The sequence below is a fragment of the Saccopteryx bilineata genome, chromosome 6 (genome assembly GCF_036850765.1).
Source record: "Saccopteryx bilineata isolate mSacBil1 chromosome 6, mSacBil1_pri_phased_curated, whole genome shotgun sequence".
In the NCBI taxonomy this organism is placed as follows: domain Eukaryota; kingdom Metazoa; phylum Chordata; class Mammalia; order Chiroptera; family Emballonuridae; genus Saccopteryx; species Saccopteryx bilineata.
Genome location: NC_089495.1, coordinates 124757818 through 124772628, shown reverse-complemented (window position 1 = coordinate 124772628; position 14811 = coordinate 124757818). Strand labels below are relative to the sequence as shown.

General features: G+C 44.2%; 1 protein-coding gene across 11 annotated transcripts in view; it reads right to left on the bottom strand.

Moving 5' to 3' along the window:
- TNRC6C (trinucleotide repeat containing adaptor 6C) overlaps window positions 1–13680 on the bottom strand; it is a 149060-nt gene extending 135380 nt beyond the window's left edge. For all 11 annotated transcript variants that reach the window (XM_066237829.1, XM_066237836.1, XM_066237839.1 and 8 more), the window contains exon 1: window positions 13112–13680. The gene's annotated coding sequence lies outside the window, so the exon portion shown is untranslated. The remainder of the gene's footprint in view (window positions 1–13111) is intronic.
- Window positions 13681–14811: the final 1131 nt, after the last annotated feature.

Genomic DNA, 14811 nt, shown 5'->3' with positions numbered 1-14811 from the left:
TGAGGTCACCAAATGTGTGAGTATAGATAGTGAAAAGTTCACATGAGGCTGGCCTGTGGTGGCGCAGTGGATAAAGTGTCAACCTAGAACACTAAGGTTTCCAGTCTGAAGCCCTGGGCTTGACCAGTCAAGGCACACACAACAAGCAATCAACGAACAACAAAACTGAAGCAACCATAAGTTGAAACTTCTCGCTTCCCCCCTCTTCTCTCTGTAAAATCAATAAATAAAATCATTAAAAACAAAACAAAACTAAACAAGTTTACATGAGTGAAGTTATAAAAGGTTTCATAAAGGAGACTGATGTTAAGTATGTTAAGGACATTTAGAATTCAATCTGGCAAGGACAGAAGCCAATTCAAGCTCTCATTAAGCATGGATGTGAAATAAATGTATCACATGATAGCCATGTCATACCTGTGACTAATAGAGGTGTTAATGATTACCAGATAATGATATCAAGAGACCTTGGTGTCCAGATAGACATTTAAAAGTATGGATATATTAATATTAGGCTCATTTCATATACTATATGTTTACTAAAATTATAACATCCTTAAATTGTCTGTGTTACTACACAATATCCTTGCCCCCACATACCTATTGTTTTCTATACCTATAATCCTTTCTACCAATCTCAGGCACTTTTAATACATATCACTTCTGGAAACTGTGATATCTAAGTAAAGAAGCAAATTTTATCCCTTCAACCAAGAAAGTCAATAATGAAACAAAAGGCAACATGCTTATTCTAAAGGATGTATCTGAATCTCCTCACTTCCTAAATTCATAAGGATTTAAAACACTTCATTCCTTCAATTTTTTTTTTGTTGAAGAGCCAGAAGAAAGATATAATGCATAAGGAAAATGGATCAAGTGAAGGAAATTGCTTTCCAACTGAGATTTGTGATTGACTACGAAGTAGCTGAATTAGATGGAAAAGTCAGTTATCGCCCATTCACATGCTGCTCTATAGATCAGAGACAGCTTACTCCTTTATCTAAAGCATGCAAGTTTCAAGGTGACACAGATTTTTTATAAAAATGTCTTTCTACTTTTTATAATGTGGAACAAAACCAAAATCCTTTTAAATAGGCTTAATATTTCAGTAATGTTAATTTTCAAATAATGCTTCAAGAAAACCCCGCTGCAGTGACAGAAAAAAATAATCGGTGAGGGTGATGCTTGTCTCACAGACACTCCTGCCCAAGCTGCATTCCAGATGTCAGAGCCTGCATCAGGAGAAAAAGGGGCTTTACCAGCAGGCTTTCCAAATGTGTTGTTTCTTTTAAACACATCAAAGTTAGTGTTCCTTAATATATTTTTAGAGCCCAAAATTATACTATTGGGGATTGCAAATCCATTAGACTTATGTAACATTTGATAACTTTTTTATTAAGTAGATCAGATGCACAGATCATACTGGGCCCCAAAGCTCTCAGATCTTCAGAGACAGTGCAAACCACTCCCTCTCTGAATGAGGTCGGCAACAGAACTTGGGGTGCCTTGGTTTCCTCACCTATTGATGAGAACACATGAGATAATATATTCAGTGCTCTGTACTTGGCACATGATAAGAACTCAAAAGCCACAGCTATTATGAAGTCCAGAATCCTTTCTCCAGTGGCGCATTCATATCTTCAGAGCTGACATGATGCTGGAGCACAATATATTGAAGTGAAAGACTGCTCATCCTGGTGCCTCACACCAGGCCTTTATCCCCTCTCTGATGTTTCACGTTTTAGGACAGAAAAACGTAAAAAACCAAACCAAACCCAGAAACTGTGAAAAGAGCACATTTTGAAAAGGGGGAAGGTGATAGGAAATATAAATAAGGCTAGACAAATTTTTGAGTGATCCTAAAGGCTGAATTCGGAAATCAGTGTTCACTAATTTAAGGTTTAGTTGGAAAATCATGAATTAAAGAATAGCCATTTTCTTAGGCTCTGGGATCTACGTAATGAAAATTCTGCCACTGAAGGTTAAACAGATATGTGTATAGTTTATAACCACATCTAATAATTTTGCTAAAGGAGTACTTAAATTATGAGTGAACATAAGTTGAGTTCAAGAAAAATGATTCTGAGATCATCCTTTCAGAATCTGATCTGATTTCCACAGAACCCCCTAGAGGAGAATGCAACATACATTTAGTATATGCTAACCAGACATTCTGGATCAGCCAGAATGATCCCATTAAGTTAAAACTCTCATTTTTTCAATGGTCTAGTATCAGAAGATAGTCACCAAATCTGTAAAAGGCAAACCAAGCATATTTTATATAATTTTACCTATCATACCTAAAATTCAAATGTCCCTAAGAAATATCATATTATTTCCTCACAACCTGGTTGGTGGCACTTACCCAGGGGCCTCAGGGAAAGGACACTGCCCATTTCCTACAGTACCAACAGAAAACACAGTGGAAGGTGCCTTGCTGAGGACTGTTAAGACCAACCCCTCCATGCAACTCTCCTCAAGCCCCCCCAAGGCTATTTAAAATTATGGTTGGCTACCATCCTAAAAGGACTAAAAAAAGAAGGCAAAGTACTCATTTATCAATCTCTTCCCTTCCCCACTATCATTTGTGGAAGCAAAATCTCTGAAGAAATAGATGACTCAAAATAAAATTGGAAATTTTAATCTTTGTATCCACAAAATACTGTACAAATACAAACATATTATCTCTGCTATCAAGTAACTAAAATCTAATGGAGAAATGAACATGACAGTGAAAGTTTTTGCAAAGCACTAATCTGTAAGGGGCTATGCCAGGGTTTAGAGTCTAAAATGAACAGAAAGAATAAACAGTGCTCATCAATTAAATATAAAACCATAATATATACACAGGTACAATGGTGACCAAGGTTCTTACTCATCACCCAACTGTAGGAAATAAATATTTTTGTCTGTTTTAAAGCTCTCCAACTCCGCTCTACAGGAGCATTTTTAAAAGTCCACTTTTTGTTTTTTTCTTTGTTAAAAAAAGAATCTATTATCACTTAAGTTGAAGCAATCTATTAAATTTATCTAACCTTTAAAAAGTTCCACACTTCAACACAGACACTACTAACACTGGATATATTTATTGTATAATCTGATCTTCCATTTCCTGGAAATATATTGATGATTTGTTTTCTCTTTTCTGTCAATATTCTGAAAATATTCATAAAGTTTATAAGATATTTGGGACTGAATTAAGATTTTTTTAATGGGTATGGTACTGACAAAATTTGATTTCCTTAAGAGTCTTCTCCATAATTAACAGCAGGACCCTATTATTACATGACTCATTACATACTTGGATTTATGCTTTGAGTCAAGTCTCTACCCCAGAACCTCATACAATTACCTCTTCTGAAACTGCTCTCTCCTGTGTCAGCTGTCTTTCCCCAGCGTCTGAAGGAATCTCTGTGAGACACTGAAGTAGCACCATATCTGAGTTCTGAACAGCACTACCAGAAGCTGAGCAAAGAATCTGGCATTGATGTGTGCTTGTAAAACCATTTCAGACAAGGGTCTAATGCTCTGCATGATCTGAACTTATCTATATAACTTTGGCTTTCTTTTTTTAAGTACTGTCCTATCCAGTAAAGTTAGAATGGGAATCTCATTAAATAAAGCATTACATAGTTTTAAATGTAAGCATAAAAATAATAACGGGCCTGATCTGTGGTGGCGCAGTGGATAAAGTGTCGACCTGGAAACACTGAGGTCGCCGGTTCAAAACCCTGGGCTTGCTTGGTCAAGGCACATATGGGAGTTGATGCTTCCAGCTCCTCCTTTCTGTCTGTCTGTCTGTCTGTCTGTCTCTCTCCTCTCTAAAATGAATAAATAAAAAATATTTTAAAAAAATAATAACAGGAGAAATACTGAGGGAAGAGGGAATGAGGCTAGAAGATCTCTTGTGGGCTCACACAAAAATAATATAAGTATTGTAAAAGAACTCACTGCATGTATCTAACCAGATATTTTAACAGTTTCTTTCCTTACTAAAGCCGCTCTGGCACACTCCAGGAAGAGCTGGGTACCACCATATGCCTGAGCTCTCAGACATTCCTTCCACAACCCCACCAATCATTTTGTACTGTTTGGTCTGCTGACTCTTCCTTGCACCTTTCCAGTTCAACCCTACCACTGTGCGTGTCCAAGCTCTCATCCCTTACACAGACAACTGCAATGCCATGGTTTTCATGCTTCCAACTTCACCTCCAAACATTCTGCTACATCTTGGCTCAATGGAAGTTTCTAATCTACCAATGAGTTTATGTCATGCCCAGCAACAACCATCACAGAAGAGGTTCTACCCATGAAGCCCCTTCTAAACCTTACTGCCAACACAAACCTCCACTTGTAGCTAGACCCATGTGTCATTTATTCAGTAAAAATACTGGGTCCAAGCTACTATGTCAGTTCCTTTCCAAAATGTCCCCCAAAGATGGCTTGTCCGTTTGTCTTCTTGTAGAATAGGGGTCCCCAAACATTTTACACAGGGGGCCAGTTCACTGTACCTCAGAATGTTGGAGGGCTGGACTATAAAAAAAACTATGAACAAATCGCTATGCACACTGCACATATCTTATTTTAAAGTAAAAATACAAAACGGGAACAAATACAGTATTTAAAATAAAGAACAAATAAATTTATATCAACAAACTGACCAGTATTTCAATGGGAACTATGGGCCTGCTTTTGGCTAATGAGATGGTCAATATGCTCCTCTCACTGACCACCAATGAAAGAGGTGCCCCTTCCAGAAGTGCAGCGGGGGCCAGATAAATGGCCTCATGGGGCCACATGCAGCCGGCGGCAGACCGTAGTTTGGGGGCCTCTGTTGTAAAATACTCCTTCCAATCAGCCATATTCTGCCAACCTTCAGGACCCACTGCAAGTGAGGTCCTGCCTGACTACTCTGACCCATGACTATCCTTCCTCTGGATGAGCAGGCCCTCTCTCCCCTTCTCCCAAAGTCTGCCCACCAAACTAGAAGATGGTATGAAGGAAAAAGAATGTTTGGTAGTCACATAGCTTTGGGAAAGACTGGGCTAATAAAGGTAAACATATTTTTTTGCTGAACTCCTGTAAGCATCTAATATATTAATATGCATCTTCAAGAGGGGAAATGCATTATACCAGTGGTCCCCAACCTTCTTTGGGCCACGGATTGGTTTAATATCAGAAAATATTTTCACAGACCAGCCTTTAGGGTGGGATGGATAAATGTATCACGTGACCGAGACTAGCATCAAGAGTGAGTCTTAGAAAGATTAACAGGGAATCTGGTCATTTTTAAAAAATAAAACATCGTACAGACTTAAATATAAATAAAATGGAAATAATGTAAGTTATTTATTCTTTCTCTGTGGACCGGTACCAAACGGCCCACGGACCGTTACTGGTCCGTGGCCCGGGGGTTGGGAACCACTGCATTATACTACCACAGACTTCTGTTACTTCAAGGAAGCTTCACGACATTGATCTCCTATCTCATTTTTGTTGCTTTGTTCACTCGTTCAGTGCCTATCTCTCTCATCATAGGACAACTCCAGAAGCCAGGAGATGTCCACTCCTTCACTGAGGCTACTGCATACAATAAGTTTCTGTGAAGGAAAGAAGAGATGGAGTGACCAGGCTTGGGCACAAGAAAGCAGCCTGGGAGGATGACAAAGAGCTCAGACTATGGCAGCAGAGACCTAAACACACTTAATAAAGGCACTGACTTCAGGCAAGCTATTCAACCTCTACCAGCCTCAGTTTCTCCATCTGAAAAATGAACACGACTAACAGTACCTAACTTCCAAGTTGCTGTTGAGAAACAGATAACACTCATGAAGTGTCCAGAAAGTATTCCGCTAATGTTAGCAGATGGACTGCTGGTACACAAATCAGAGGAAGAGAGACTAATTTAAAAGCTATTCAAGTAATCCAAACTATTCATCCATGTGGAAGGGCTCTGAAATGGCCTAAGTTTAAATTCTGGCCTCACCTCCTACAAGTAGTAGGATCTTGTAGAAGTTACTTTCTTGTCTGTACTCCTTCTCCTCATCTGTAAAATGGAATTAATAAAAGCAACCATTTTCTGGGAGTGTTGTGAGGATTAAATAAGACAATACTCATGTCCTTGCTACCACAGAGTAAAAATGCTCAAATATTAGCGGCACCTATTGGAAAATTATATATTTTTTAAGATTTTACTTAATTGAATTTTAGAGAGAAGAGAGAAAGAGAGAGGGGGAGAGTTTGAAAGAGTGGGAAGCATCATCTCATAGTATTGATAGTTGCTTCTCGTAGGTGCCTTGACCAGGCAAGCCAGGGTTTCAAACCAGCGACCTCAGTATTTCAGGTCAACACTTTATCCACTGTACCACCACAAGTCAGGTGGAAGATGTTTTTGAGTAGACATCTGGTCACCTAAGAGGATACTTTCTAACTACTCCCAACCATATCCCCCTTCTCAACTGTCCCCAGTGACACAAATGTACTTGTTTCCACAGTCATCAACTTCTTCCCTCATCTCCTCGCCCTACCTAGGAAAGCCTCATTGAAAACACCAGCCTCCTGAAGAACAAAGCCTATTAAATTCCCTTCCTACATACTCTTTCCCCTCTCCCTTGGTATTTCATATTTCATCTATAGTGTAAAAAAACATAACGCAATCAAAGCAGTCATTCTGCATCCTCATCCCCCCAACCCCTGTAATTTCTCAACTCTGCTGTTAACATCTATTCACACCATGAATGGTTGAAGAGATGATAAATTATGCCTACACAGCCATTTCCCAATTTCAGATCTGATTTTAATTCCCGATTGCTATTTTAACTTATATTTTCTTCAATTAAAGGAGTAATTAAAAAGAAATTATCTTTGAGAATAAAAAGTAAACAATACCTTTGCCAGACTCAACCCAAGTAATTTATTTCAGTTGTAAGCGATTTTATTCTTAATGAGCTATACCATGCACATAAAATGAACCCAGCAAGCGCACATCCCCAATAACCACCCTGGCGCTCATCTGTGTTTGGTATTAGCAAGTCTGCACATTTGAAAGGATTCAGCCACAGACAGGGTTTATCCCAACACTGAAAATAATCTGACTTGATATTGTGGTATGGCAGGCCATCAGAGGAAGGACATAATACCACAGCATTAATTTCCAAAACATTTTCAAGAAGGAAAACAGAGTGTCTTGAGAAAAAAAGACCTGTTAGGGTATCCATATTCTTGAGGGTTAAGAGAGATCATCTCAATTTATACAAATAGATATTGGTCACAGAAAATGCTTTAACCTTAAAAGATGAGTTGACATTATTGTATACTCTTTCATTTTCATATTTTTTGTACAAAAAAATTAAAACTTTCTAGCATCATCCCTGGCTGGATAGCTTGGTTGGTAAGAGCATCTTTCTAATACACAAGGGTTGTGGGTTTGATCTCTGATCAGGGCACATATAGTAGGAACAGTTCGATGTTTCTGTCTCTGTCTCTCCCTTCCTCTCTCTCTCTAAAATCAATCAATAAATATTTTTTTTAAATGTTGGTGCCAGCCTGACCAGGCAGGCAGTGGCACTGCAGATAGAGCGTCAGATTGGGATGCAGAGAACCCAGGTTCAAAACCTCAAGGTCACTGGCTTGAGCATGGGTTCATCCAGCTTGAGCATGGGCTCACCAGCTTGAGTGCAGTGTTGCTGGCTTAAGCGTGGGATCATGGACATGACCCCATGGACGCTGGCTTGAACCCAAAGGTCACTGGCTTGAGCCCAACGTTGCTGGCTTGAGCCCAAAGTCACTGGCTTGAGCAAGGGGTCACTCGCTCTGCTGTAGCCCCTAGTCAAGGCACACATGAGAAAGCAATCAATGAACTAAGGTGCTGCAACAAAGAACTGATGCTTCTCATCTCTCTCCCTTCCTGCCTGTCTGTCCCTATTTGTCCCTCTCTCTGATTCTCTCAGTGTCTCTGTCAAAAAAAAAAAATACTGGAGCTAGAAAAGGTTTATAAGGAAGTAAAGTGGCAACTAGCCACATCAGCTCAATCCAACTGGAATAGAGATTCCAATGACTCTTTGAGCCCTGTGTGTTGTGACCCAGTGATCCCATGGTTGGGCACATCACTCCCCAATAAAAGTGTCTTGACAAAGAGGCAAATAAAGAGAGAGAGACCATGTGACAGATAACTCACCATTCTGTATTTCCTAGAGCAAATATTTAAATCCACTGGCCTAGAAGAGACATATTTCAGTAGCTACATTCTTGCTCATTCTTAATTGTTACTATATCTTAGAAAACCAAAGTCCCAATGCATAGTTGGAACTCTGAGAGCCAACACAGAATATTAAGAGTTCAAAATAGCAGTGAATGCTGCTTTCCCCAGGCCATTCCCTCTGTTGTGGTTTGCAGTGATGGAGGGCTCAGGAGGGTGCGAACAACTGTCTGTGCCAAAGCAGTGATGTTTTATGGCTAGGTGCCCAGATTATCTAGCTCTGCACACAGCTCTATAGTCTTTTGAGAGCTACAGAGAGAGAATGCATTCTTAACAAACAGTTCTCCATCCCTGCAATAAGCTTCTTCACTCTCTGAAGGCATCTGTAGCCAAGAAAAAAATTCACTTTTACTAAAACTCCAAAACTGGTACAAACATATAAATTTTCACTATGTTTTTAACATGCAAAAGCTTGTCAGATCCCAGTTGGAGAACTAAAAAATATGTATTTGACTTTTTATTAAATAAGTTACAGTTCAAATGCATGGTCTGGAAAGCAGAAAACTTACAAGATTGTATCAGTCAACTTATTCAAACAAGTTCACTGGGCAAGGACTACATATTTCCTGGTTTCTATGTCAGCCATTTAAGCTTACACAAGGTTAAACAGTTACTTCTGACAAGTAACCTTTATATTTTTAAGTAATTATATTCTTGAAAAGTTGTGTATAAACTGAATGTTTATAATTGAGAACATCTTTACTGCATTAAAGTCTATTTAAAGAAAGCTTATTGTATATTATAGCAAAGGATGCACTCCCCATAACTGAACATATTTAATATGTAAAATCTTAGATAATCATGACTAGACTGGCTTAAAGAAAAATATGAAATCTGCCTTAAAAAAAGGCTAGCTCTCATTTGATGTTCTGGTCTCCCTACTTAAATCAATGACGTCTTCAAACAAAATTATTGATGTTAAATGTCTTAATTAAACAACTAAAATCCAATCACTGTCACTATAAAAATCAGTTACAGAAAACAGAACACAGCACCAATGCACCTTCAAAAGAGTTCTAAAACATCAGAAGACCCTCTGAAATTAAGGTGGAATGAAAGGTAAAACCCATTTGATTGTCTCAAAATCATGAGTGAGAAGTTAAAACAATTTCAATCAAAGAAAACAAAAACAGCCTGACTGGGAAATGGCACAGGAGACAGAGCAACGGTTCTCAACCGCCTAAAGCCATCAGAGCGACCCCTGTGTTTTGGTCGTTCGACCCCCACCGGGGTCGCGACCCACAGGTTGAGAACCTCTGAGATAGAACATCAGACTGGGACGTGGTGGACCCAGGTTCAAACCCCCCCCCCCCCCCGAGGTCACCCCCCTGGTGGGCGTGCCGGGTGGATCCCGGTCGGGGGCATGCAGGAGTCTGTCTGAACACCCCCCCCCCCCCCCCCCCCCCCCCGTTTCCAGCTTCAGAAAAATACAAAAACAAAAAACACAAAAAACAAAAACAAAAAAAACCCTGAGGTCTCCGGCTTGAGTGCAGGCTCACTGGCTTAAGCGCAGGGTCACTGGCTTCAGCATGGGATCATAGACATGACCCCATGGTCACTGGCTTGAGCAAGGGGTCACTCGTTCTGCTGCAGGCCCCCCCCCAACCCCAGGGTCAAAGCACATGAGAAAGTAATCAATGAACAACTAAGGAGACTAAGGAGCTGCAACAAAGAACTGATGCTTCTCGTCTCTCTCCCTTCCTTTCTGTCTGTCCCTCTCTCTGTCTCTGTCACTCACAAAAAAGAAAAAGGAAACAACGAAAACCAAAATGTAACCTAGTTCATCCCCAACTACATAGACCTTCTATGCACTGTCCGCTCAAGGCTCCACCTCCTGCTCCTGCAATCTAGGCCCTCTTAGGGTTCCAAGGCCTTCTATCATTGTTTCTCCATTTCTCATGCTTTTCCTACAGGCTTCAGTTACTCTGGCTAAGTAATCTTTACTTGTTCCATCTCCAAATCTTAATTATTTCATATACTATTTTGATATGTGGAACAGCCTCAGATTTCACAGTAAATCTATTTTCCTTATAAAATCTTCCTCGGATTTCACCTCTGCACAATAAACCCCAATTGAGTGGTAAACAGGCATCTAAGACGTATCATGCAATCTCATGGATATAATTCCTACTGGGGAGGACCTAAAAGGTCCATAAATAGTCTCTCAAACGGCTCTTTAGCCTTAAAATGCCAAGTTGTCAGGGAAGTTATATGATACCACAAACATTATATATATTCAAATCAAATAATGAATAGTCTAATTTCCACTAGTCCTTTTTTAAATTTTATTTAAAATTAGCATCACTTTCTTGAGTATAGCAAGAATAAGTTCACTTTCAGGACCTCACTGGGAGTTGGGGAAGTAATGCAAACATCCCATTTTCAGCCAGTACTGTAGAATTCTATCTTCCATGTCCTTCCAACTGAATGGTCTTTTCGCTGAGGAAAAAGCTGCCCTGCTCCCAGCCCTGACCACCACCACCACCACCTCCTCCTCCTCCACCAGCTTGGTTTTGGAAGGGAGCCAGATGACAGCACTTGGAAAAGCATGAATTTATCTCAGTAAAGCCAGCTGCTTAACAAAAAGGTGCTGGTGATGAGAAATGCTGTAACATAGTTTCCTATATTTCTCCACAACATTTTTTAATATAATAAGTGAGAGTCAAATGAAACAGTTCACTCCAGTTTCCCTCATAATCGGCACTATAATGTAACTATTTGTTCCAAAATTCCTGAGCCAACTAAGTATAAATATAAATCTGTTAAAAAATAATCTTTGTGAAAGTGTTAAAACATATGCCACTTGAAAAAGAAAAATAAACACTGTAAGTAGGAAAATCTAAAATCAACATTTACATGTACCCCAGGTTACTACTAAGATATTTTAATGCCAGAATCCAAATGAAATAGGATTAAGCCTTATGACCGTCTTAGTGTCAACCTTATTTAACTGCATACTTTAATAATAAAACAGAGTTATTGGTTAATAAGGTCTTTGATTTGGACAAGCATGAAAAGACTCAGAATGAGGCTTCTAATACTAGATCCTCATAATGAAATCCTTATATATTTATATGATATCTAGGACTGTAAATCCATTCTGCTGGTTAAGGAAATGCTAACGTGAAGAAATGTCTGTGTCACCGTAAATATAATTTAACTTAACCAGTAATTTTACTATTATCCACTTCCTCGGCTATCAATTTCTCATGCCCCACCTTGTGAAAGAAGAACAGATTCTAAGAATTTCTACTCTTAGGAAAATAAAAGTATCAAGAACTTCTGTAGAAAAAACAAACTTTCAGTATAGGTAAACAAAGTAACCACTTTTCAGGCTAGTGTCTTTGTAAACGCAACAATGAAATTAACTTGGATAAAATGACCAACCTGGGTTGGTCATTTTTAAAACCTCATTTTGCATCACTTTCCTTAATAAAGGATCCTAGAGACACCAGGCAGAAGTGTTCAAAAAGCTTCTTCACCTCCTCGGTTCTGAAATAATGTAAATTTCTTCAAGGTGCCCTCTGCCAACCAAATTCATCTGGCCTGGGGCTAAATTTTATCCTTTATTCTTTCACATAGTACTGAAGGAAGTCTGAAATCTAGGCATAATTGTCAGCACCCTCTACATATTTCAAACCCACCACTACTGTCCCAAGATCACCCAAGCCATATTTCCAGTGTCTCAACTCAATTCTAAATGTGGTTAATAATTTGTATAAAACAAGCCTGTGCAGGGTCAATTACGTCCAGAGACGCAGCAGCCTCTACACCGTGACCATCATAAACTGACCCCTACACAGGCCGAAGCACATCGACCAGAATACCGGATGCAGGAGAAAACCCAAACCCCGGGGCTACACAATGGATTGAAAAAGCCCGGAGCCTCCAACTTGCAACTCCTTCAAGACGCTCGAGTTTCACATCTACTGAGCACCATTTTGAGTTCCGAATCTGCAGTTCATGCCTAGAATAACAGCAAATGGATGTTCTATCTGACAGAGGCCAAGGTTCCAGGCAATCCTCTAATTTTGTGCAGAATCACTGCTGCCGGCGAGTGCCTGAAAACTGCAATTGCTGCAGCAGGATCTGCGGCTGCTCCTCCCCCCGCTCGCGACGTCGAGGCAGCGATCCTGCATCTTCGGTGAGATTCCGCCAACCTCCGCGTAACCTGCAAGCGAGCAGTTTCTCCGCCAGGTTACGGCGCAGGGAGCCCCTAAATTCGCATCTCCACATTTCAGTACTACGAGTCAATCAATTAAATCTCGTCCACAAGGTGAAGGTGCAGAGGTAGCGCCGAAGCGCTCGGGTTACGCGATTTGATAGCAGGGCAGCTGTGATGTGGCGCGGCTCTCCTTCCTCGTGCGCATCGCTCCGGAGCCTGCGACGCCGCTAGCAACCCACCTGACTCCAGGCCAGCACGAGGCCGAGGCCCCGCCACCCTCCGCCAGCAACCGCCCCGGGGTTGCTCATCCCCTGAACAACGGCACGGGAGGCCCTAGCCCGAAAACACTCGGGTTTCCGCATGCCACCAGAAATGCAAAATCCGCTTCGGTGACCGCTCGGGGAAAGCTCGTTTCCACCGACTGCATCAGTTTTAAAACCCCACAACGGATGTGTCACCGCAACATCCGTGGCGATCCCGCCGAGTGTCCCACACCCGAGAATACGAGCCTCTGTCACCGCGCGCGCGCGCGTTCCCGATCCCGAGTCGGGGCAGCTCCTTCCGCCGCCCCGCGCCGCACACCCCTTCCCGCCCGGACCCGCGACCCCACGCGCTCCAAGCCCGGCCGAACAAAGGCGACGCCTCCAGCTCGGCCAGCTGCAGCGCCTCGGAGCGCGGCCCGCGCTCACCTGGGCTCCGTCCCCGGCGGCGGCGGCGGCTCCTCGGCAGAGCTCCGGCGGCGCGGGCCTGGCGGCGGCGGCGGCAGCAGCGACAACAACCCGAACAACCGCCCTGGGGCCTGCGGGGCGCTTGGGCGGTGGGGGCCCGCTTAGCGCCGACGCCACGGGCTCAGGTCCCTGCGCGGGCGGCGGCGGCGCGGGCGGGTGGGCGGTGGCGCGTCCCTGCAGGTCCAGGTCCGACCCCGGCGACGCCGCGACGCGCCCTCCTCCTGGCGCCTGCGGGCGGGACGGTGGCTCTGCTGCGGCCCGGGATCCCAGGCGGCAGCGGGGCTCGGATCTCGGCGCTCGGCTGGCTGCCCTCCGTCCGCCTCCTGCTCGGGTGTGCCCGCGGCGGCGGAGGCAGGAGCGCGGCGGGGGCGCGGAAGGCCTTGTCAGGGGTTGCGGAGGTGGCCGGGGCGGTGCTCAGGACAGTGAAGCGGCGGGGCCGGCGGCGGCGGCTGCGGCTCCCGGGGCCGTCGCGCTGAGGTGCGGAGCTGCCACCGCGGCCATCTTGTTGCTCTAACTGACAAGAACCCCCCTCCCCCCGCTCCAGCCAGACCGGGCGCTCGCGCCCCTTTCCCCGCCCCCCGTTGGCCTCCAACAGGAAGTCGCCCCGGCCCCTGGCACATGACTACACCGTATCTGCATACCGGAGGCCAACTGGCCAATAGACACTCTACCCCCCAGCTCCGCCCCCATGCCCCTCCCAGTCTCATTGGCTGATCTGGGTCAGGCCACACCCCCTCCCCATAATACCCGCCCCGCAGTGGTTTGCCAGATCGCTCTGGGAGGGTGCCTGGGTGCCAGCGAGTGAGCTAGGGGGCGCGCGCTCTGCTTGGGGAGGCGCGTGCGGGGCGCGTGTGGGTCCCGGGGACTCGCTTCGCGCCCGGGGTTCGAGGAGAGCCTCGCAGCTTCCTTCCCAGGCTTTTGGTGCAGCGACTCATTGTAATCACGCTGAACCACGAGGCACTTATATGGCCCTGTGCGTCCGCTGGATTCTCCAGTCGAGCGCTCCTCGGCGCCCGGGCCTGGGGTTTGTGCGACATTTTTACCCGGCAGTGCCAGCCTTCTATTGCGCGGCACCCGGCGTTAGCACTGGCGCGCGTCCCGCCCGTGCGGGTCACACGCCCTATATCTCTCCACAGTGAGCACACGTACACGCGCCGGCTTAGAGCATCCTGCTGGCCGCGCGCCTCCCAGCCTGCCCTTGCGCGCTGCCGCTACCCGGGGAGCGTCCTGCTGTGAGCCAAACAAGCCTCACGGTGCAACAGTCCCCCGGGGAGACATCACTTTCTCCGGAGCGCGAACATCCGCCCCGCACAAACGGGCGTCCGGGCCGAACCCCGGCGCTCCCGCTTCCAGCACCGCAAGGTTGCTTCCCGGCGCTCGGCAACCGGTCCTGGTCCTCCATTCCGCCGCTCCTCTTGGATACACTAATCATTAATCGCAGATAGGTCTGGAGCGATGTGCAATTTAAAAGCCCCTTTTTAACTTTCGGTTCAAGTCTCGAGAAGAATTGTCTCTGTTTTCGTAAAGGGTCGTGGAAGCAGGCCAGCTTTCCCCTTGGTGCTGTGGAGGCTCAGAGGAGGCCATTTGTGTACGTGTCCCTCCCTATCTTGAAGAGGGCAGATGTAATGACACTACTTTCGCAGTGCAATCTTGTTGCCGCA